Below are 25,128 nucleotides of genomic sequence, written 5' to 3'. Positions count from 1 at the left end.
TCAGACGTTTAAGCGACTGAGCCACCCAGGCACCCTGCTATTATTTTACTGTTATAGGAAAACAGGGGAATGGTTACACCAAACTCACTACATCCTTCTGAAGTTGAGCAAGAGAACGCATGACACTGCGTTTGGTATGGGAAGAGAACTGCCACCCCACACACCTTGACACCGTCCCTTTGGTTTGTCAACAGCCATGTGCTATACTGATGTGGCGTCTTTCCGGATGATGAGGTTGTTTAATGAGGCTTCAGACTGGGGCGCGAGAAGTTCACAGACAACAGAACAAGAAAAAGGAATATCTGGAAATGTACAGACTAATCAGTAAAGTCCCAGTGGTCTGATACCAAAGAAAGGCTTTGTGCCCAAGGGTCGGGTCAGAAGAGGACCCTGCCCTGGACACAGTTCTTTGAGAGAAAGGGAGAAGACAAGAGGGAATTGGCCAGAGACAGGTGATGGGAGAGGCAGCCGGAGGTCTCGCCCCGCACCGGGGAACGCACACATCGTGCCCACAGCGAGCCTTACAGTGACCTGCATCTTCAGCAGAGGCTTGAGGGTTCACGTGGCCGGAGACTGGAGCCCATCTGGCAGAGAAGTGCTCCCCTGCGCTGCCACCTTTGAACCTTCAAGTAAAACAGAAACAGGCAGGGCTCTTGATTGGGTCTGAGGAAACAAGGGCTCAGACACCCTGGAGGTGCTAATATCCATAACCTATATTGATATTGCTACAGAGACTCCCAGGAGCTCCCGTGACAGATCTGTCAGATGGGGACACCTGACAGTTATATTCCCTTCCTCACACTGCTCCTCGGTACCAAAGGCATGGGTCCTGGTCTCCCATTTATAAATCCTGAGCGCCGGTGAAGGAGCTGTGGATCACTTCACTGGGAAATATAAAACCCGGTTCCTACACAGAAACACACGGAACTCCTGCACAGACTGATCCTAAAAAGAAATCTCACCCCTGTTCCCTTTGAAGCTAAGGCTGCCTATGTGGGAGGGAAGGCCAGGCGCCTGGGTGGTGGGCCTGCAGGAGCGGGAAGGAGGCCGGTGAGGTGTCCGGAGGAGGGTGCAGAGGCGGGGGAGGCCGGGGCGAGGACCCTGCCTCATCCTCAGAGCCACGGAAGCCACCGAGATCTGGGAGCAGGACTTATTTAGCTAGAAATGAGGGGAGTCTCCCCTTGTGTGATTTGTTAAACCAAAAAGAAAGCGTCTTTTAGGAGATGTGCAAGAACGCTTCACCCAGAGCGGATGCTTGAAGTAAAATATTATATTTATGGTTTGGCAAATCTGGTTAATTCTCCTAGCTGACACGTGCACACTACAAGTAGCAGTGTCGATTAAAATCACCCAAGAAAGCGTTTCTGTTTCAGAGAGAAACAAAATGTATAGTTTCTTTGCATAATCTCTGCCTTGTGCCATTTTCTTGTTTGAGGTTTCCTTTTGGAGAAAACAAAATTATATGGTATCACATTCAACCTGCCCACCAATGAGTAATTCCGGCAGTGATATCTTGGCACTGATCCTTCTATGTTGCACTGTTTCTGGAATGAACGGTGGCTTCAGGTTCAGATGTATGTCTGTGGTAGCGGATACATTCAACCACTAAATCTGGAGATGCTTCCGTGGTTTTCTTCGTCCATCGTGTTAAGCAAACATCTCCTGCATTTTGTTTGCTTTCCATTCCCTTGCAGTGAAAATAACTACTCGAAAAGAGGATACGTTCCTGTTCATATTTGTATAAAAGTTATTAATAATAAAACAAAGTAAATTTTCTCAAATACAATTTAACAGGTTGCATTTGGTAGGGTGGACGTAGGTGTTTTTGTTCTGGAAGAAATTCAGCTTTAGAGGGATGGGGTGTCTTGAAATGCTTAAAAGTCGTAGCAACCAGCAGGTGGAGAAGTAATCTGACATTTCTCATCTTTAGTTAGAGATTGGAGATTGGCAACGAGCAGCTGACCCATCAGGCTTCTGGGTCACGAGCCCTTTCATCATTACTTAATGACTTGTTCATCTCTGGAGTTTTACAGAAAATAGAATTAATCAGCTTTGCGGTTATTTGTCTTCTTTAGTACAGAATTTCCACTTTGACGATCCACTGACATCCAGTTTTTACGATGGTTCCATTCTTCCCTGAAGGGGAATGTTTGAGAACATCTTGCCCTCGGAAAGGGGTTGAATGAACCTAATGCCTCTCTTTTCCCCTGCTTCCAGCCCCGTCGGGAATCTGGACACTACCTGAAGAGGTGACATTACTTAGTTATGATCCCTGGGGAGGACTGGAGGTCCCGGTCATAATGCCCGTCACATGGACCAGAATTGCCATCCAAGCGCTGCTGAGGGACAGGCCAGTAGATGATGTCGAGGGACCAGGCTGAACAAGCCTTTAGTAAGGTGACCGCATGGGGGCCACCCCTCGTGAATGCTGCTGTGAGGCCGTCCCTGGGAGGAGAACTCACATGTCACCCGGGGGCAGCGGTCTGTGTCGGGAACCCACTGGGTCTGTGCTTGTCCTCAGAGCGTCCCTGCCACAGTCCTTCGGCACCAGACCCTGACTTCCACGGCAGGTCAGCCCTCCCTACGCCCCTTCCGTGGGCACTCAGTTGGCTCTGGTTGCACCGGGGCTGGGGCAGCCCCAAGAGCACGCCTTTTTACCCTGCTCCCTGGCTCAGCAGGCACGTAATCGAAACTGACTTGATCACAGTGAATCTCAGTGAATCGCAAGACTTCAGTTCCCATGATCACACCCAGGGTGGCTCTTTTTTTTTTTCCCCAGTCGGGAACATGAGAAGATGTGAGAAGCTGTGAAAGATTCCTCTCTTTACAAAGGAGTTAACACTGGAGAAATGTTCCCAGAGAGAGTGGGAAAAAGTTACAGTGCTACATTCAAGCCTCTGGGTCAAGTCATAGCCCACACTTACCTTCCTCTGAGTTTTTCACTTACATAAAAAGTGTGTATGTATATGTATATAAACATACATAAAATATGTTTATGTGTCTAAACAGACATGCATATGTTTAAGCAACACATATACACGTAAGCAACTTTGGATTGGATTTTCTGCCACATGCATCCAGGGGGGACGAACTCATTCAGATTGTAGCTTCAACAACATTTGGTACTGAATGATGGAACACAGCATTTTGTGGGGTCTTGTAACATATATGCAATAAAGATAAAACCTCTGGTTTTTGTCCTCAGGGAGGTTGCCTTCTAAACTATTGGGACTGATAAAAATACGTCGGTCCATCAAACTGTTAATCACTTTGTCTTCTCCACTAGCTTTATTGAGATGAAGACTTTATGCTTCTTTCTATTTTCTGCATCCATCCTGCTGTCTCTAGTGATTGCTTTTGGCAAGATTTAGGTGCATAAAGTGCTTGTTGGCATAAAGTAACAATTTGTGATAACTTGTTAGAGTGAGTGGCTAATCAGCATTTAACTCCCCTGTAGGATAATTGATCGCAGTGATACCATTTTATTCTTTGAGCTCTCAACACTTTCACGAAATTTTCCTGGTGTAGAACACATTTTCTTTCTCAAATGTAAAGTGTGAGGTAAGGGAGGTGGGTCCGGGGTTAGGGGGTGGTGGAAAGGTTAAGAACACGATTCAGATCCCAAGTGCACTCTTTTCTAATGATGTGACTTTGGCAAGACGCTTAATCTCCCTGGGCTTTAGTTTTCTCCTGTGAAAATGGGGCTAATCATGCCAATCTCATAGATTTAGTATGAGGATTAAATGCTTTCGTGAATGTAGGTCTTTAGCAAAGCATCTCATATATAGTAATGACATAAACAACAGACGAATTTTGATAGAACTAGACAAGTCTTAGAATCCTAATGAATGGGAATGGCTTTTAGGGTTGTGAAATGTTTCATTAACTGCTTATTCTTTTTGTATTTTCCTAATAAATCACTTTAAGTTGGTATGAAATTGTTTATATAGATTTGTCGATGAAGCTTCACTTAATTATAAAACAGTACATTTTAATGTGTGAATTTATACATATAAAACCTGTGAAGTAAAGTGACAGTTCCTTTCAATTCCTCTCCCCTTCCCTTTCCATATTTCAGACATAGCAGTAGACGTAGTTAAGACGTAGACGTGGGGCGCCTGGGTGGCTCAGTCGTTGGGCGTCTGCCTTCGGCTCGGGTCATGATCCCAGGGTCCTGGGATCGAGCCCTGCGTCGGGCTCCTTGCTCGGCGGGAGGCCTGCTTCTCCCTCTCCCACTCCCCTGCTTGTGTTCCTGCTCTCACTGTGTCTCTCTCTGTCAAATAAATAAATAAAATCTTTAAAAAAAAAAAAAGACTTAGACGTAGTTAAGACGAATTCCTCTGGATATTCCTGAATGAACAGAAAACATATGCTGTGTGTTTGTGTGCCCCTGTGGACATTATGTGGAGGCATGTGTGTGTGAATAATACGAAATATGTGGTTCTGTAACTTGTGTTTTCCCCCAAATAATGTATTATGGGCATTCATAATAAGAGAATGTCTAAGGACATATTTTGGTATTTTTCTTTTGTTGAAATTTAAATGAAGATGTCATGGCTTCTGGAAGATTCCAGTTTGTGCCAGCAGCAGAAATATGGTGCCAAGAACTTGGATCCCCCTGACGTGGAACAATTTGCTCACTTCCATGATCCGTTAAACAAATCTAAACACACAATGCCTCATAGGTAGGATCATTCCATGTAAAGATATGTCAACCTCCCAACAGTAACCTGTAAAAGCCTACATTTTGTACTTCAGATTTGGGACAATGTTTTTTTCTTCTCATGTTCATGCTTCTGTTTATGAGAACACTAGCCTGGTATGAGATCTTTTTTTCTACTTTTAAAAGTCACAGAAATTGACAAATTTGTGACAACAAAACCAAACAAAGCGGAGATTGACCTGGAAGTTATCATATTATAAGCTTGGAAGATGGTGTTAAAGACAAATGTATATTGGCTGGTAACTACAATTCTATGTTTAGAAAGATACCGACGTGTCAAAATTAGTAGTAACTGATGATGTATTACAGAATCCTGGTTGGAAATCAATACCAAATTGTTTATCTTTGGCAGTCCTTACAGTTTTTCTACTCAAACCAGCTCTGTTTATGCTGAATAAATTTGAAAGACCCAAAGAGGAGACATAATTGGCTCAGGGGTCACACAGCTAGTTACTGATAAAATTGGTTCTCAGACCTAGATTTCTAGCACAGGAACCGGTTAGTAGGGCTGGTGAAGATAGAAATGACTATAAATCACTGGGTACACTGTCACCATACACTGATCGCTGGCCAAGACTTTATCTTATACTTACTCTTCACACATCCTTTGAAAGATAGATATGATTTTCCCCAGTTTTAGAGAGGAGGAGTTGCTCTTAGACAACCTCCATTGGATTTGAACCTAGGTCTGTAACTGACTTGAAAGCCTGGGAGCTTTCAAGAAATGCTGTTTTGTGTGTGTAAGAACGGCATATCCGCTGTAAGGCAATATTTTTTTCTTCCTTATTCTGTTGCTAAGATCACTCCCCACACAAAGCATGATCTCCATGTTGCAGTGTGACGTCTCGGACATCCCATCGCTCTCATGGCCTTCTGTGGCATCTACAATCAGAGACGCTGCCGTGAGGTGAAAGCAAGCCGGAATTTGGACTCAGAAATAACATCTTAAGAGAACAAAAGATAAAAATGTAGTCCCCTCACACAACGGTATCTGACGTGGAACTCTGTTAGTGAAAGACCCCACAGCTGACTTCATGGGAAGCCCGGTCTTATCATTTTCTCCACCCGCTGCTCCATCTATCCTCTCCTGTGATTTTCTTCATGCCCTTAAGGCTTCAGCCCCTCTCCCTGCACCTCCTCTTACCCTTAATAACATTATCTCCTGCCTCGCAGAGAAAAGAGACGCCATGAGAACCCCCTCTCCTTTTTGCCACGTTTTGGACAAACTTAACCTGCTCCCTCATCTCCCTCTGCTCCCTCACTCCCAGACAAGGGAAGAAGTGTCTCTCTGCACGGCTCCTCCCTCCTCATCTGTCATGCAAAGGCTGCTTCTCCATCCTGATTTCCTTTTTCATCTTACCAGCACGGTAAACTGTAAACACTGTTGATCATTTTTAATTCTTGAGTCACTTCCTAACGTCTGTTTTCTCCTGGTTTTCTTCCTACGCGTCTGGAAGAACTCTTGGAGTCTTCATTTCTTCTGCTTCTCTTTTGACTTCACGTGGGCCTCCAGATCCCGTCTTACCTCCTGTTTACTTCTCTCCCTAAGCCCCATACCTCGAAGACCCTTCACACGGTGCTCATGACCCTCAAGTCTCCTGGCTCCATTTGGGACCGCTCACCTTAGAGCAAGCCGCGGGCGCCTGACTACCGAGTGGGTGTCTCCCCTGGAGAAAACCCAGCACATTTCCCACACCAGTAGGTTCCAAACTGCTCTTCTCCAGTTTCCTACTGAAATAAAGCACTAGAGTCCAGGGCTGCAGGTTCTGTAAGTCCAATCCACCGTAATTCTGTACTATCTGTTAATTTTGCTTAACGGCCCCTCTGCCCTCGTCTGCTTTACAAAACCATCATCTCTCTTCCTTTGCGGTTACAAATGTTTAAACCATTTTTATCGTGAAAACATAACTTATGTGTAAAGAAGCATATAAGAAACCGAAGTGTGGAGCCCAATAAATTAGCATAAAGTGAATGTATTTTTAAGTGGAACCCACACCCAGAAATTGAACATTGCCTGAGGCTCTGGCTCTTCTTAGTCACTACACCCTCTATGTCTTGCTCTTACGTTATTTTCTTCCTCCCACATGGTTTGTGTCTATTTTGTGTTTCTCGAAGCAACTCGAGATGGGTGCTTAGTCCCTGACATTTTGCAGCCTTTCTTTTTCTTCTGACGTCTGTACCTGATGGTCACGTGTTTCCTTCTACGGTTGCATAGCTTCGCATCTCACAAGTATTGGTACATAGTGTTTTTGTTACCATTCAGTTGGATCTATTAATTTCCATTTTAATTTTGTTAACAAATGAGTTATTTATTTTTTTAAAGATTTTATTTATTTATTTGACTGAGAGAGAGAGAGAGAGAGAGAGAACACAAGAGCTGGGTGGGGGGCAGAGGGAGAAGCAGGCTCCCCGCTGAGCAGGGAGCCCGATGCGGGACTGGATCCTGGGACGTTGGGATCATGACCTGAGCTGAAGGCAGACGCTTAACCTACTGAGACATGCAGTGCCCCAACAAATGAGTTATTTAGAGATTTTTCTAAATTTATAGAAGTTGGGGGATTTTTCTTGCTATCTTTTTGCTCCTGGCCTTTAACTTAATTATCTTGTCATGAGAGCAGAAGGTCTGTGTGATTTTAATACTATGAATTTTTGAGATCTGCTTTATAAGGTAGGTTATAGTCATTTTTTTTTTTTTTGCAAATGTTTTGTTAATGCTCGAAAAGAATGTGCATTCCGCAGTTGTTGAATCCAATAATCTATATATATTCAGTAGGTCAATTTGCTAATTGTAGCATTCAGTACTATATTGTACTGATTTCTCAGTCTGCTTTTCCTGTTAGGTATTGAAAAGGGTGCACTAACATCTTCCACTATGCTTGTGGATTTGTCATCTCCTGTTCACATTCCTTATCATCCCCTAACTACACGTGGATGAGCCTCCAGATTGGTCTCCCTGCCTCTGCTCCTGCTCCCCACGTTCAGCTGCAATGTCTTCCTGAAACAAATCTAGTCAGGCCATTCCACAGCTAAATACGCAAGAGCTCTCTCGTTCTGCAAAAGTTCATTGAGCATTAACAAAAGTTTCCTGATGTGTCAGCACTGCTCTAACCCGTGCAGATATAGTTGAGAACCCGAAGGACAATGGTTAAGCTCTCTCAGAATTTATGGGTACATGGATACACAGATGATAAATAGATGATCGATCGATAGATCAGTTGATCATAGATAAATAGATGGATAGGTAATATGTAGTAGATAGACACTAGGTAGATCGATGAGTGATAGAAGAAAATTTCCTTTGTCGCTATCAGGGTTAAGTTCAAATTCTTTAACATTGTTTATAAATATCTGTCCAGCTTATTCCCTGATTACTTCTGCAGCCTTTTTATCTTAGTTAACATCAGTTCTTTAAATAGCTAGACCCATTTTTACTCCCTGTAAAGCCTCTTGTTTCCTGGCTCCTTCCCACTCACTCTTCACACTTCAGGGTCCATATTCTTCCACTAGGAAGCCTTCCAGACCCCGGTAGCCACAATGACTACCTTTCCTAGATGCTCACACAGCCCTCTGTCCTCTGCAATCTGTCCCTTTGTTCGTATCCCTCACTGGTTTGTAACCCTATGAAGTCAAGGGTTGTGTCTGTTTTTCCACTCGAATCCACAGCACATAGTGTTGCTCAATAACTTTTTCTTGAAAGTGTGTTAAATGCACACGTAGCTAAGAATATATCATTACACATCATTATTTAATATGTGCTATTAGCGCTTCTTAATTTCTGACATTTGAAAGTAACAGAGTTATGGAGTATATTCAGCTAAGATGCAGATGCTGTATTTTAATTTTTTAAGGTAATTCTGCTGATTTCTAGCATGCAGTTAATGTCTTCTTAGCTTTTTGTATTTCAGTGAAACCTTCCTCTCCCCACTAATAATTTATATATGTGATCCCACCAAAACCTTCAAGCTGGTTTGATGGGAACTCAGTGATGGGCATACCTAAAGAATAACATGAAATAGAAGAATCACTTGTCACAATATTTTTAGAGACATCCAGATGTTAATTGTTAATGACACCTAAATAATGCACAGTTTCTGACTTCACTAGGGAATATGATTACTTGTATCTTAAAAATTTAAAAAATCAATGTGTAAAGGATTAGATAATCAGCTTGTGGTACCAGTTTTTAAATTCCAGTTATCTTGCAAGATAACTACAATTTTCTAGGCTTCAGGAAATGAGTAGGCTGCATTTTCATGGCTAAATTTTTCTTTTCACCTCTTTTCTTTTCTCCCCTTGTTAGAGTAGATCCTCTCCCTGGTAAGATGACCTGGCCCCGCCGCTGGGCTCTCCACTGTGTCCACAATGGTTGTTGATCCCTGGCAGACTGGCCCAGGTGCATGTCTGTTCTGCAGCTGTGTGAGTGGTGCACGTTCCCCATTTCCCTCGGCTCTAGAGAAACCTGGACAAGTAGACCTGTGGTTGCCTTTTCCTGAGGCCTGGTGTGATTGTGTTATCATGAGATCTTGCCTTGGTTGCTCTGCTTTATCATGTTTCCTTCATTCACACTTCCTCCAGTCCTTTGATTTTCTTTTCTTACTGTGGGCAAAGTTAGGCATATCTTTATGCCTAAAAAAGGCCTTTACAGTGGATTAATTTGTTACTTTAGTACTGGTAAGAGGTTAACAGACAAAAAGGTAGGAGGTGTCACTATTTTGCTTACGGTAGGGATTCGGTGATGTGCTGAACTGAGGCCGACACACTCCTGGAATCTTAACGAGGCTGATTGCACACCGTCGACTGGCTCTTTCCACACACGTGCTCTTCAGCATCTGGCGTAATTGGGAACAGTAGCTGGCAGGTATCAAGTGTCAGGATAGATTGTCTACTGCTGCGTGAGCGCCGACTATGAAATTGATTTGCTATCTTTTTGGGAGCGTAGTTTTATAATAAGAACAATATAAAGTTCAAAACCAGCACATCTATTATTTATGCAGGTGTTGTTCAAATGCATGATCAACAAGTTTAAACGAACTATTTTGATAGATAGTTCCATTTTTGACTCTGTGAGGACCTTTTTAAATGCTTTTTGTTTTTTTTTTTAAAGTTGAGCTGCATGAATCTTGGAAATCACGTTCTTCAGAAACGGGGCTGGTGAGACTTCGTTGTGTAACAACCCCTACCCTTAAACTTAGTGGCTTAAAACAACTGTGTGGCTCATGATTGAGTGGGTTGGAAATTCACGCAAAGCTCAGCTAAGCTGTTTTTCCAGTTCCAGCTGGGTCACTCCTCACTTGCAGCCTTGAGATCAGTTAGGGCAGCTGGTCTAGGATGGCTTCAGATGAAATGGTTCATCTTCTTTTGGGGACTTCTCATTTTCCAGCAGGTGAGCCTGTTGTTGGCACATGGCTGGACAGCGTTCCAAGGCAATGAGTGGAGCCCTGTAAAGCACGTGGAGGCCTAGGCTGGGAATGGCTGGATTGCCATTTCTGCTGCATTTACTGGCCAAACAAATCACAGGACCAGGCTTGATTTGAAAGGAGGGGGATAAACTTCACTTCCTGTTGATGGGAACTGGCAAGTCACAATTAAGAGAGCATAGATAAAAGGAGAAGTGAAGGATTTGTGTAATCTAATACAGAAATAAATAAAACCATTAAAATATGCAGAAGTCAAGGAAAGATGGTAGGTTGCATCCTTACATTTACTCTTGTTCTTTCCTGACTCCCCACTAAAATGACAAAGCATAGACGCAGAAGGACAAATAGAGAAAGAGGGAGGAAGTAATAATTCTTGGAAGCTGGAAATAAATGGATGAATGGAAGCACAGATGGAAAAAACGGAATCCTAAGCCAGCAGTAGGGAACAATTCTGAGGGATGAGAGACATCAGAGACCTCTGAAAATAGAGAGAAGGTGGGAGAAAAATCAGAAGGATTGCTTTGGGAAGTGATAGGATTCCCAGACTCCCTCCCAACCCCTGAGGAAGATGGGAGGGAAAGAGTGTTCTCTGGAAAGGTGATACCAGAGAATTAGGGCTCCCAGGACGGTATCATGGAAGAGGGTTTTGATGCTGTTCAAAACAAGATGTTAATTATGAGTGATCCCATTTCATGTGCAGAGCTGTGGGCCTTTCTCCTCAGTTGACTTCCAGAATGATAACCTCCAATACACAAAATTCTTCAGTGGAGAACCTGAGCCTCCCATAAGAAAAGATCGAAAAATACTGATAGCAAAATTTCTTCCATGAACAAGTCTAACCATGTAAACCCTCAGGGCTACCCCTCAGTTTTCAGAGCTCACTGTTAAATATAAACAGACAGCCAAAGATCACTAGACATGTTAAGAAAGCTTGTCACGTGAAAGGGAGAGACCAAGGTAAACAAGCAAACACACACAATTTAAGCACACATAAGTTCTAAAGGAAGAAAATACCTTAAAATAACCCCAAACAACCTTCATTAATATCTTCAGCGTGGTGAAAACATTATAGCTCCCCGGGGAGAAGAATCTGTTGTACAGAAGGTGAGCTTAGAGAATTACAAATGTTCCTGGAAATTAAAACATGATAGTAACAATACAGAGTTAATGGAGAGGAATAGAAGATAAATTAGAGGAAATATCCCAGAAAGTAAAACAAAAAGTGATGAAAAATAGGAGAATAAAACTACAAGATAATCAGAAGATCAATCTGGGAAGTGAGGTATCCTAATAATAGAGGTTCTGGGAGAACGGACAGGGAAAACAGAGCACAAAAATCATCACTGAAATAAATCAAGAAAACAAAACATCCCAGAAATGAAGGTGAGGACTTTCCATATTGAAAGACCAATAAAAGGACTTAGCACAGTGTATGAAAATAAACCCATGCCGAGCACTGTCATGATATTTTGGAACACAGGACAACGAGAAGATTCTTTCAGCTTCTGAGAGAGAAATAGAAGTGTCATCCAAATGATCAGGAGTAGAAGGGCTTTGGATTTAAGACCTATGTCAGAGGTTTCAAGACAATAGAAAACAGTCTCTAACTTAGAATATTGTACTCAGCTCAACTCTTAATCAAATGTGAGCATAGAAGAAAGACATTTGCAGACATACAATTTCTGAAAAGATTTACTTTTCATACAACCTATCTCGAGAGACCACGGGAGGATCTTCTCCATCACAGTGAGAGAGAAATCAAGAAATGAGCAGAGTTGAGATAAAGGAAACAGGGAATACAGTGTAGGAGAGAGGCAAAGTGGGTTCCCAGGATGAAGGCATGGGTGATCGCAAACGACATCCAGGCAGCTGCCATGGGGTCATTGGTCCACGCTGGAGCATGACAGGGACAGAACATTTCAGGATGAAACTGATAAACTATCTGGTTCATCGGGGTATATTAAAAAAAGAGATTTTGATAAGGTATTATGTCTGGGGTTAAAATGTTGATAAATACATGAAAAAAGGAGGCAAACAACAACAAAGTCAAGAAAATTATTTATTCAGGTAAAATTAAAAATGTACACAAAATATAAATCATATTGCACTGTATAGCCAATATTTATATATATGTAAGTGATATAATACTTAATAATGATCTAACCAAAATTAATATGTCTATATTGGGAGGATGGGGATGAAAGAGGAGAGAGGTAAGCAGGGGGACAATCAGGGTCACTGTGTCATGAAAGTCCTGGGGGGACCATTTATGTGGTGGGAAGTTTCCCCTGATTGGCCAGAAGGATCCTTTCACAGGGAGTGCAGTGAGACTGGGGCTTTTCTAGAGTGGCACATGCTGTAGGGGCAAGGGCCCTGGGAAAGAGAGCTTTCCATCCATACTTTAGGGTAGAAAGTCACTAATAGTACCTGAAATATATCATGAAGACACAGGAATATAAACACATAATTTAGAGATACAGAGGTAAGTATCAAAAGACTTAGTGAAAAGATTGAAAGTAATTTCCTCAGAGAGAAGGAACATGGACATAAGGGACACTACTGTTTTTCCTAACAAATTTGAGGACTCTGACTCTTTATGTATACATACCGGATAAATGCATAACTTTGATAAAAATACACCCTTAGAAATGTTGTAGGGACAAACTGCTTTATCTTTCAGATATCAGAGTCTATTTGAATAGGACTGTGGGAGACAAATAGATTACAAAATTTCTAGTCCATTCCATCAACCTGTTCTGAGTAGACAAGACCAATTTAAAAAATATTAGGAATGTAATGTCTCAGACACAACTTCTCTTACTTCTTGTTAACTGGGCAGAGTAGGCGAAGAAGAGAAGAGGTAAATAGACTCATTTGGTTCTGTCTTGGTAGCAGAAAATGTCAGTTAAAATTGGCCCAGCCCTGATTCCGTGCCTCAGGCTTATTAAATCAAATTGGAACTTTTGGCAAGTCTCTGTGAGGTCAGATAGGTCTGTATTTGAGGACTCCATTTCCTCTAATATGAACTCTCCACCTTGGTGACCCTACAGGTACTTAGCTACCTAGGGAGGAGTTCCTAACTAGTATGACAGCAACTAGAGTCCAGAATGTATGGACATGACGTAAAGCTCCTGATATAGCTACCTTTTCAAAAGCCTGTAGTTGGCATTTGAGGACTGGAATATGGACATATTATAAATAAAGAGTAACTTTGAGCGTAAGTACACACCTCCTAGACAATAAAATATTTTACTTTTTATTAATAACAGCATGTAATATTGTTTTCAGTATATAGAGTTATTTTTAATGGTACTACCAAGATATGGATGGATACATTTTCTATCTGAAAATTATGTTGAGTAAGCATATATTTTTAGCATTTTAAATCACAGGATTTGGTTACATACAACAGTCTGTGAGCTACATATGTTCATGTAGCTATTTTATTTTAAATCATGCACATGAGTAATTCATCCTGTGAAGAAATTTGAGAAAAGATTCAGGCTTGAGTTCAGTCATTATCATATCTCTCATAGAGGTTGCCTCTGCCTAAGACCTTTGCATGTTACCTTAAGGACCGTATGGGCTGGGATAGACTCCAGGCTTAGAGGCTCAGGAACCAGATAATCTGGCACACAAATAGTGGTTCATATTTCAGGGGCAGAGTCATACTCACCAAGCCATTAGACCAGGTAAAAAAATCTGAAGTCCAGCTTATAATAAAGAATTAAAATGTCCAATGGTAACACGGATACTTGCACATTTGGCCAAGAAGGAGTGACAGGAACCAGATTTTCTTTCTTGGAAGAAAATACAAACATTTGAGAAAATATATGAAACAGTGCTTTTTCAGATATTGGATATCAGGGAGCATATAACAGTAATCCCTGAAGGAGGGGCAACAAACACAGCAGTTCTATGAATGCACCCAGCTTAGTACAGACAGAGCTTCTAGGCCATGCAAAGGAGAACGCAGGTGGGGTGGGAAGGACTCCTTGCACTGAGAAGATGAAACTAGGAGTCCAGGTCAACCAAGGCAGCTGGGGTTTACAGCGCAGAGCGCTGGGAGTAGAAAGTTGCACACGGAAAGACCTCCAGAGTAGAACAGAAGTGCCCTCTCAGTCGTATGCTATGGCTGATCGGCACACGTGAGGAAACTGTCCCAAGCTGAGGTCATAGCCACCTGAAAGCAGGAGAAGAAACAACCTCCAGGCTCACATAGCATCAGGAGCAGTGCCCTTCACCCGGGCAGACTGGAAAAAGCCTGGGATTCACAGGGCACCTAGAGTACTCAGAAAAACTGGATGAACACTGCTCTGTTTCTGCCTAACAGAGCTTAAGAGCAAGTCTTAAAAGGACCAAACTATTGTCAAGTAGTTTGTGTCTTAGTACAAAGGTCAAGGTATTTATAGGGACACAAAAAAATATACAGCACCCAGCAAAGTAAAATTCAGTCTTCTGGCATCCAATAAAGAAGTTCCAAGTATGCAAAGAAGCAGAAAAATACAACCACATGGGGAGAAAAATCAATTAATAGACTAAAATGAGTAGACAAGGAAAATAAAATAATTATTATAACTATATTACATATATTTAATTGGGTCCAGCAAAGACTAAGCATGTTAAGCAGAGATATGGAAGATATAAAAAGATTCAACTTGAACTTCTTAGAAAATACAGTGATAGAGATGAAAACTACTTTGGGAAGGATTAGCAACAGAATAGACACCACAGAAGAAAAGACTCGTGAACTTGAAGACATAGCAATAGAAGCTATCCAAGAAGGAAAAAATAAATAAATAAGCATCAGTCAGCTGAGAGACAATATCAAGTGGCCCAATTTAGGTGCAGTTTAATTGGTATCCCCAAATGAGGCTGGGGGGACAGGAAATACTTGAAGAAATATGGACCGATAACTTTAAAATTTGAGTAAAACTGTCAACCCACGTATCCAAGAATCTCAACAAATCCCAAAAAGAAAAAAAAAGTGTGAGTAAAACCACAGGACATTACAATCAAATTGCTCAAAACCAATGATAAGGAGAAAATCGTAAAAGCAGCCAGAGGGAAATAAAAGATATATTATGTAAGAGGAATACTGAGAGAATGACAAGAGATTTCTTGTCAGAAAGAGTACAGGACAGAAGAATATATTTAAATCATCAAAAGTGGGGAAAAGCCCCTGTAAATCTTGAATTCTGTGCTGAATGAACTATCTTCCAAAAACAAAGGCAAAAGAAAGACTTTTGTAGTTAGTCAAAAACTGAAAGAATTAATGACCAGCAGGCTTACATCATAAGAAACACCTTCAAGCAAAAGGAAGATGTTAGCATATGGAAATCTACACAAAGACCTACAGAAAGACCACCAGAAAAGGTAAATGTTTGGGTGAATATAAAACACATTTTTTTTTTTATGCTATGAAAAAAATCTCTCTTTTCAAGATTTTATTTTTAAGTAATCTCACACCCAACATGAGGCTCGAACTTACAACTCTGAGATCAAGAGTCACATGCTCCAGTGACTGAGCCAGCCAGGTGCCCCCAAAAAATCTCTCTTTAATAATGGGTATTAACTAAACTTATTTTGGTAATCATTGTACAATATATATAAGTCAAACTATGCTGTACATTTTAAACCTACAGAGTGCTGTATGCCAATTAGATCTCAATAAAACTGGAAAACATTTCTTTAGCTGATAATTAAGTGCTTAAAGCAAACATAGTAACACTATGTATTTGGGTTTATGAGATGATGTGTTGGTAAATGCTCAGTCTTCCAAACAAAAACAAAAAGCCTTACTGTGTAGCAGTTACCTATTTCCACAGTCCACATGTTCATGCACAGCTGATTACAAGTGAGCAAACTGAAGGTGGATTTGAGAAAGGAGGCGTATGGTTGACTTTCATGAGATGGCAAAATTGGGTCTATAAAATGTGTGTAAGTAACATATACAACACAAATAGAACAAAGACTGGGAGGGGAGAAAGGTAAGGATACTATTTGTAAAGTTCCTATGCTAAGCATGAAATGGGATAATAGCACTTGAAGACAGACTATGATTACATGCAGATGCAACCACTAGAACTGCCAACATGTAACAAAACAAAAGGTTATAGCTCACACACTAATGAAGACATGAAACATGCTCAAGAGACAATAAACCTAGATGCTTTTATACATGAATTTTAGAGCTACTTGTACTGACATAGAGAAATCTCAAAAATCATATTGGTAAGAAAAAGCAATTTGTACTAGACATGTTGCCATATAACACTATGTCTATAAAGCTTGAAATAATGTTTTATGGATCTCCACCCTACGTGTGTAGGTATGGGAATAACAAAATCAAAGTCAGAGTAAGTGCTATTTCTAGAGAGGGAGGAAGAGATTGCTTGGTAGAAGACAAAGAAAGAATTAACTCTAACTGTAATATTTTATTATCTAAAAAGAAATATGAAGCTAACATGAATATGGTCTGATTTGATAAAGTTTAGTGTTGGGTATATGAGTTTGTTATGCTGTATCTATAGATTTTTAATGATTTGGGCATCTTGTAATAAAAAATATTAAACAATTTTTTCATCACAGTTTTCAGAATACCTGAGCTGAATGACCAGTCCGCTCTCCCTCCTAGGCACAATTCATGGCAAGGCACACTGTGATAACCAGACAGCAGCTTGGTGAGCACAACTTCAGAGCAAAAGTCAGCCAGTAAAAGGAATCACACGTTTAATGGCATTATTCTAAGAAAACATGGCATTATTCTAAGAAAACATGGCATTATTCTAAGAAAACACATGGAAAAACATTGCCAAAGGGATTGAGGTTCCTGATATTTACTCTCAATGCTTCAGATATTTTAATATATTCCATTAGATAGGGGCACAATTTTGCAGATCTAGTTGACCTTTTTCCCCCCTCCCTTCCTTCTTTCCTTCCTTTCTTCCTTCCTTCCTTCCTTCCCTCTCCCTTCCCCTCCCCTTTCCCTACCTCCTCCTCCTTCTTCATCTTTGACTTTGCCCCCTTCTTTGTCTTCTTTGCCAGTATTTTTTTCCATAGCTTTGTTTTGGTTTATTCCATGTTGATATTTTTAGTTTAAAGTTTATAGGGAGGCAAATTTTTTTCTTCCTTCAGATGTGAACTCAGGGAGTACTTCCTTATAATCTCAAAGTACCGACAGTGGTCTGTAGTAGATTTTAAAACTTTTACTTGACTTCGAATTTAAATAAAAATAATTTCTATTTACATCCAGACCATTGCTCATGTAGAAACAATGACATATATAACCATAGGTTATATGAGTTATTTTTTTGTATGGAATTTATTTTTTGAACAAAAGTGACCTATTTCTGGCCAGACATTATAATCACGCATGAAGAACTCATGGTGTATTTCATCTAAAAATGTGACTGAATTATCTACCAGGGTTCTTTGGGCTGGCGGAAGGGTTTTGGACAGAAAGAGAGTGAAGCCTGGTGTTGGCTTTGCCCTACTCTGCAGGTGTCAGTTAACTCAATCTTCTCCCTTCCTCTCAATTTCCTCATTGGTAGAACGAGAGGGGTGGGCTTGCTGAGATGCTCTGAAGGCAATAGGTCCCTTTCTGGTACCTCTAGTATTTAACATTCTATTCCATTTCTCAAGCTGTCACAGACTAAATGAGGGGAGATACATCAATATATAGGAGTCGCCAGATGCTGCCATTTCAGATAACATTCAGTATTTTGTTGGCTGAATAAACACATAGCGGGATCTGGGGATGCAGTGTTATCTTTATGGCCATTGTTATGATGGAATTCTGTGGGGAGCTTTCACAGTCTCCAGCGAGTTGTTTATTAGATATTTTGACTGGAACTATTTTCTATGGTTTCTACTATCTCCAGTGACAAAGAGGGAAACTTAAAGTATTTGTACATTTTCAGTGCTCAGAAATATGTGGCTGCCCTAAATTATGAACTTGAGTTTATGAGAAATGGAAAAATAGGTTGTGATTAAACAGTCCTAAGGTTATTAAAAAATCAAGCTTGGCTCATTTGGAAGGGAGCTCTAAAATTAAAAATGAAGACATTGAGTAGAAATGTGGCCTGAGTCAATGGTAGCAGCATCATTCCTGGTGTCTGGATGTCAGCAAATACTGACAAATACTGAGGACTAGCTGCAATTCATTTGATTAATATAATAAATATAGTTTCTAATTGTCTGATAATAATCGCTTCTCGGCCTTTTGGCTAAGATCAAGTGTAGTATCTGTTCTTATCAGTTTAATTGTCTGATAAAAGACATGTAGGTCATAGTTACCCCCATATAAAATCACCTGTGGAGACGATTAATATCCAAATATTCAGCCCTACCCAAGATCTATCAAACCAAAATAACTGGGTCAAATCTTGGCAAGTGTGGTTTGACAAGGCTGCATAGTGATTCTGATGGTCATCCCACATTGTGAATCCTGAGGCTGAGCCTTCCTTCAAAACTCAGAGCAGGGGAACCTTGCTAACCACTGGTTTGGTTTCGATGCTCTGGTGCCTTTATCACCATAGTTGTTTCTCTAACTGCAGAGGAAGGGAGTTTCCCTTGCACACCACCCACACCCACTAGAGTGTAAGCCCTGCAGAGGCAGGGAGCAGGGTTCAGTCAGCTTTGTTTGGATCATCAAAGCTTATTCCTTATCAGACTGTATTGCTGAATGTAAATAATGATGTTACACTACTTTAAAATAAGCATTTTGTGAGTCACCTAACAATCTTGTAAGGTCTATGTTTTAAAAGCTTTCATTTCACAGATGAGGAAATTGAGTAAATGTGAGTTTAAGTCTCTCTCCCTCATGTTTTTTCCACAAAGTCCATAGTCCAGCAATCCACAGCCATGGGGGTTTTTCTACCTAGGCTAATATTTTTCCTGAGGCTAGAGGTGTGGGCAGCTCCTTGATGTGACCCAACTTTTTTTCTGGATGCCTAGAGAAAGTTGTGGAGAACCCACTGGTTAAGACATAATGATGTAGCCATAACTTTCTAGTCAGTGTGTAGTAAGCAGTTCAAGGACGCCCTCACGTTTTCTTATAACCAGTTTCACATGACCTTCGCTGTACTGAAGAAGTACCACCAAGTAGAGGCACCACAGAGAGGGAGAAATGTAACAAACCTTGCCTGATGCCACGTTGAATGGAGGACTATTGTCTATCGGAGGGTCGCTTGGCTTGTCTCATCACATGTTCCTGGGGTGACCTGTACTTGTAATGTAAGGAGAAGAATGAGATTTAGGAGCGTGGAATGATTTAAAAGATTTTTGTTTGTTCCATCTTTTTCTGTATAAAATAGTATTTTGCTCTTAAATTTATTTGTTGAATGGATGGACTGTGGATTTGGGCAAATCCGCACTCAAATCCCAACTCAACCACTTCTCGGCTGTGGGATCTTAGAGACAATTTAGTTCATTTCTCCAGGCTTCCGTGTCTTCGTCTATAACATGAGGTTGATAAGAGTTAACTGTCTGGTTGTTTCACTGTTAATTCAATCACTTAAGTCATGCACTGGAGTCAGCTTGTGCTGATTTTGAGGCGCAAATGTTAAGCTATTGATAGCTTGAAATTGGTTATGGTGGAAGAATTTACATCATAGAAGTTGGCCGGTACCATTCTTCCCTCTTCCCTACAGAACTGACTGACCAACGTACCGCTGAACGTAAGGCACGGAAAGAGTGCTAGCTAGTGGTATTTAGCACCTGGGATGACAATGGGGCGATGCTTTCCTGGATAAACAGCTGTAGCGATATCATTTGTTTGTGTGGGTTGATAAGGAACGCCCTTGCTTATGAAACTGCATTTAACATATACTCATGACAAAGGAAAATGTGCTTAATGTTCCAGAGACTAAGTCCTGGCAGAGAGGAAACCAGTCAGTTGAGAAATTTGATGTGAGTTAAGTTTCTTTTTTTTTTTTTTTTTTAATTTTTTTATTGTTATGTTAATCCCCATACATTACATCATTAGTTTTAGATATAGTGTTCCATGATTCATTGTTTGTGCATAACACCCAGTGCTCCATGCAGAACGTGCCCTCCTCAATACCCATCACCAGGCTAACCCATCCTCCCAACCCCCTCCCCTCTAGAACCCTCAGTTTGTTTTTCAGAGTCCATCGTCTCTCATGGTTCTTCTCCCCCTCCGATTTCCCCCCCTTCATTCTTCCCCTCCTGCTACATTCTTCTTCTTTTTTTCTTTCTTAACATATATTGCATTATTTGTTTCAGAGGTACAGATCTGAGATTCAACAGTCTTGCACAGTTCACAGCGCTTACCAGAACACATACCCTCCCCAGTGTCCATCACCCAATCACCCCATCCCTCCCACCCCACCCCCCACTCCAGCAACCCTCAGTTTGTTTCCTGAGATTAAGAATTCCTCATATCAGTGAGGTCATATGATACATGTCTTTCTCTGTTTGACTTATTTCGCTCAGCATAATACCCTCCAGTTCCATCCACGTCGTTGCAAATGGCAAGATCTTATTCCTTTTGATGGCTGCATAATATTCCATTGTATATATATACCACTTCTTCTTTATCCATTCATCTGTTGATGGACATCTTGGCTCTTTCCACAGTTTGGCTATTGTGGACATTGCTGCTATAAACATCGGGGTGCACGTAGCCTTTCGGGTCCCTACTTTTGTATCTTTGGGGTAAATACCCAGTAGTGCAATTGCTGGATCATATGGTAGCTCTATTTTCAACTTTTTGAGGAACCTCCATACTGTTTTCCAGAGTGGCTGCACCAGCTTGCATTCCCACCAACAGTGGAGGAGGGTTCCCCTTTCTCCGCATCCCCGCCAACATCTGTCATTTCCTGACTTGTTAATTTTAGCCATTCTGACTGGTGTGAGGTGGTATCTCATTGAGGTTTTGATTTGGATTTCCCTGATGCCGAGCAATATTGAACACTTTTTCATGTGTCTGTTGGCCATTTGGATGTCTTCTTTGGAAAAATGTCTGTTCATGTCTTCTGCCCATTTCTTGATTGGATTCTTTGTTCTTTTGGTGTTGAGTTTGATGAGTTCTTTATAGATTTTGGATACTAGCCCTTTATCTGATATGTCATTTGCAAATATCTTCTCCCATTCTGTCGGTTGTCTTTTGGTTTTGTTGACTGTTTCCTTTGCTTTGCAAAAGCTTTTGATCTTGATGAAGTCCCAAGAGTTCATTTTTGCCCTTGCTTCCCTTGCCTTTGGCGATGTTTCTAGGAAGAAGTTGCTGCGGCTGAGGTCGAAGAGGTTGCTGCCTGTGTTCTCCTTTAGGATTTTGATGGACTCCTGTCTCACATTGAGGTCTTTCAACCATTTGGAGTCTATTTTTGTGTGTGGTGTAAGGAAATGGTCCAGTTTCATTCTTCTGCATGTGGCTGTCCAATTTTCCCAACACCATTTGTTGAAGAGACTGTCTTTTTTCCATTGGACATTCTTTCCTGCTTTGTCAAAGATTAGTTGACCATAGAGTTGAGGGTCCATTTCTGGGCTCTCTATTCTGTTCCATTGATCTATGTGTCTGTTTTTGTGCCAGTACCATACTGTCTTGATGATGACAGCTTTGTAGTAGAGCTGGAAGTCTGGAATTGTGATGCCGCCAGCTTTGCTTTTCTTTTTCAACATTCCTCTGGCTATGCGGGGTCTTTTCTGGTTCCATACAAATTTTAGGATTATTTGTTCCATTTCTTTGAAGAAAGTGGATGGTATTTTGATGGGGATTGCATTGAATGTGTAGATTGCTCTAGGTAGGATTGACATCTTCACAATATTTGTTCTTCCAATCCATGAGCATGGAACGTTTTTCCATTTCTTTGTGTCTTCCTCAATTTCTTTCATGAGTATTTTATAGTTTTCTGAGTACAGATCCTTTGCCTCTTTGGTTAGATTTATTCCTAGGTATCTTATGGTTTTGGGTGCAATTGTAAATGGGATCGACTCCTTAATTTCTCTTTCTTCTGACTTGTTGTTGGTGTATAGGAATGCCACTGACTTCTGTGCATTGATTTTATATCCTGCCACTTGACTGAATTCCTGTATGAGTTCTAGCAGTTTTGGGGTGGAGTCTTTGGGATTTTCCACATAAAGTATCATATCATCTGCAAAGAGTGAGAGTTTGACTTCTTCTTTGCCAATTTGGATGCCTTTGATTTCTTTTTGTTGTCTGATTGCTGTGGCTAGGACTTCCAATACTATGTTGAATAGCAGTGGCGATAGTGGACATCCCTGCCGCGTTCCTGACCTTAGGGGGAAAGCTCTCAGTTTTTCCCCATTGAGAATGATATTCGCTGTAGGTTTTTCATAGATGGCTTTTATGATATTGAGGTATGTACCCTCTATCCCTACACTCTGAAGAGTTTTGATCAAGAAAGGATGCTGTACTTTGTCAAATGCTTTTTCTGCATCTATTGAGAGGATCATGTGATTCTTGTTTTTTCTTTTGTTAATGTATTGTATCACGTTGATTGATTTGCGGATGTTGAACCAACCTTGCAGCCCAGGGATAAATCCCACTTGGTCGTGGTGAATAATCCTTTTAATGTACTGTTGGATCCTATTGGCTAGTATTTTGGTGAGAATTTTTGCATCCATGTTCATCAGGGATATTGGTCTGTAATTCTCCTTTTTGATGGGGTCTTTGTCTGGTTTTGGGATCAAGGTAATGCTGGCCTCATAAAATGAGTTTGGAAGTTTTCCTTCCATTTCTATTTTTTGGAACAGTTTCAGAAGGATAGGTATTAATTCTTCTTGAAATGTTTGGTAGAATTCCCCTGGGAAGCCATCTGGCCCTGGGCTTTTGTGTTTTGGGAGATTTTTGATGACTGCTTCTATTTCCTTAGTGGTTATAGGTCTGTTCAGGTGTTCTATTTCTTCCTGGTTCAGTTTTGGTAGTTGATACATCTCTAGGAATGCATCCATTACTTCCAGGTTATCTAATTTGTTGGCATAGAGTTGCTCATAATATGTTCTTATAATTGTTTGTATTTCTTTGGTGTTGGTTGTGATTTCTCCTCTTTCATTCATGATTTTGTTGATTTGGGTCATTTCTCTTTTCTTTTTGATAAGTCTGGCCAGGGGCTTATCAATCTTGTTAATTCTTTCAAAGAACCAGCTCCTAGTTTCGTTGATCTGTTCTACTGTTCTTTTGGTTTCTATTTCATTGATTTCTGCTCTGATCTTTATTATTTCTCTTCTCCTGCTGGGTTTAGGCTTTATTTGCTGTTCTTTCTCCAGCTCCTTTAGGTGTAGGGTTAGGTTGTGTACTTGAGACCTTTCTTGTTTCTTGAGAAAGGCTTGTATTGCTATATACTTTCCTCTTAGGACTGCCTTTGCTGTATCCCAAAGATTTTGAATAGTTGTGTTTTCATTTTCATTGGTTTCCATGAATTTTTTTAATTCTTCTTTAATTTCCTGGTTGACCCATTCATTCTTCAGTAGGATGCTCTTTAGCCTCCATGTATTTGAGTTCTTTCTGACTTTCCTCTTGTGATTGAGTTCTAGTTTCAAAGCATTGTGGTCTGAAAATAGGCAGGGGATGATCCCAATCTTCTGGTACCGGTTGAGACCTGATTTATGACCTAGGATGTGATCTATTCTGGAGAATGTTCCATGGGCACTAGAGAAGAATGTGTATTCCGTTGCTTTGGGATGGAATGTTCTGAATATGTCTGTGAAGTCCATTTGGTCCAGTGTGTCATTTAAAGTCTTTATTTCCTTGTTGATCTTTTGCTTAGACGATCTGTCCATTTCAGTGAGGGGGGTGTTAAAGTCCCCCACTATTATTGTATTGTTGTCGATGTGTTTCTTTGCTTTTGTTATTAATTGCCTTATATAATTGGCTGCTCCCATGTTAGGGGCATAGATATTTACAATTGTTAGATCTTCTTGTTGGATAGACCCTTTAAGTATGATATAGTGTCCTTCCTCATCTCTTATTACAGTCTTTGGTTTAAAATCTAATTTGTCTGATATAAGGATTGCCACCCCAGCTTTCTTTTGGTGTCCATTAGCATGGTAAATAGTTTTCCACCCCCTCACTTTCAATCTGGGGGTGTCTTTGGGTCTAAAATGAGTCTCTTGCAGACAGCATATCGATGGGTCTTGTTTTTTAATCCAATCTGATAGCCTGTGTCTTTTGATTGGGGCATTTAGCCCATTTACATTCAGGGTAACTATTGAAAGATAGGAGTTCAGTGCCATTGTATTGCCTGTAAAGTGACTGTTACTGTATATTGTTTGTGTTCCTTTCTGGTCTATGTTGCTTTTAGGCTCTCTCTTTGCTTAGAGGACCCCTTTCAAGATTTCTTGTAGGGCTGGTTTCGTGTTTGCAAATTCCTTTAGTTTTTGTTTGTCCTGGAAGCTTTTTATCTCTCCTTCAATTTTCAATGATAGCCTAGCTGGATATAGTATTCTTGGCTGCATATTTTTCTCATTTAGTGCTCTGAATATGTCCTGCCAGTCCTTTCTGGCCTGCCAGGTCTCTGTGGATAAGTCTGTTGCCAATCTAATGTTTCTACCATTGTAGGTTACATATCTCTTCTCCCGAGCTGCTTTCAGGATTTTCTCTTTGTCTCTGAGACTCGTAAGTTTTACTATTAGATGTCGGGGTGTTGACCTATTTTTATTGATTTTGAGAGGGGTTCTCTGTGCTTCCTGGATTTTGATGCCTGTTTCCTTCCCCAAATTAGGGAAATTCTCTGCTATAATTTGCTCCATTATACCTTCTGCACCTCTCTCTCTTTCTTCTTCTTCTGGGATCCCAATTATTCTAATGTTGTTTCGTCTTATGGTATCGTTTATCTCTCGAATTCTGCCCTCGTGATCCAGTAGTTGTTTATCTCTCTTTTTCTCAGCTTCTTTATTTTCCATCATTTGGTCTTCTATCTCACTGATTCTTTCTTCTGCCTCATTTATCCTAGCAGTTAGCGCCCCCATATTTGATTGCACCTCATTAACAGCCTTTTTGATTTC

General features: G+C 40.8%; 1 pseudogene; it reads left to right on the top strand.

Annotated features, from left to right (window-relative positions):
• The first annotated feature begins 18,348 nt into the window (after nt 1-18,348).
• Nucleotides 18,349-18,443, top strand: LOC118521773 (U2 spliceosomal RNA; annotated as a pseudogene).
• Nucleotides 18,444-25,128: the final 6,685 nt, after the last annotated feature.

Source organism: Halichoerus grypus, chromosome 9, assembly GCF_964656455.1.
Source record: "Halichoerus grypus chromosome 9, mHalGry1.hap1.1, whole genome shotgun sequence".
Lineage (NCBI taxonomy): Eukaryota > Metazoa > Chordata > Mammalia > Carnivora > Phocidae > Halichoerus > Halichoerus grypus.
Note: the sequence above shows the minus strand (reverse complement) of the source record. Positions and strands in the feature narration are given on the sequence as shown.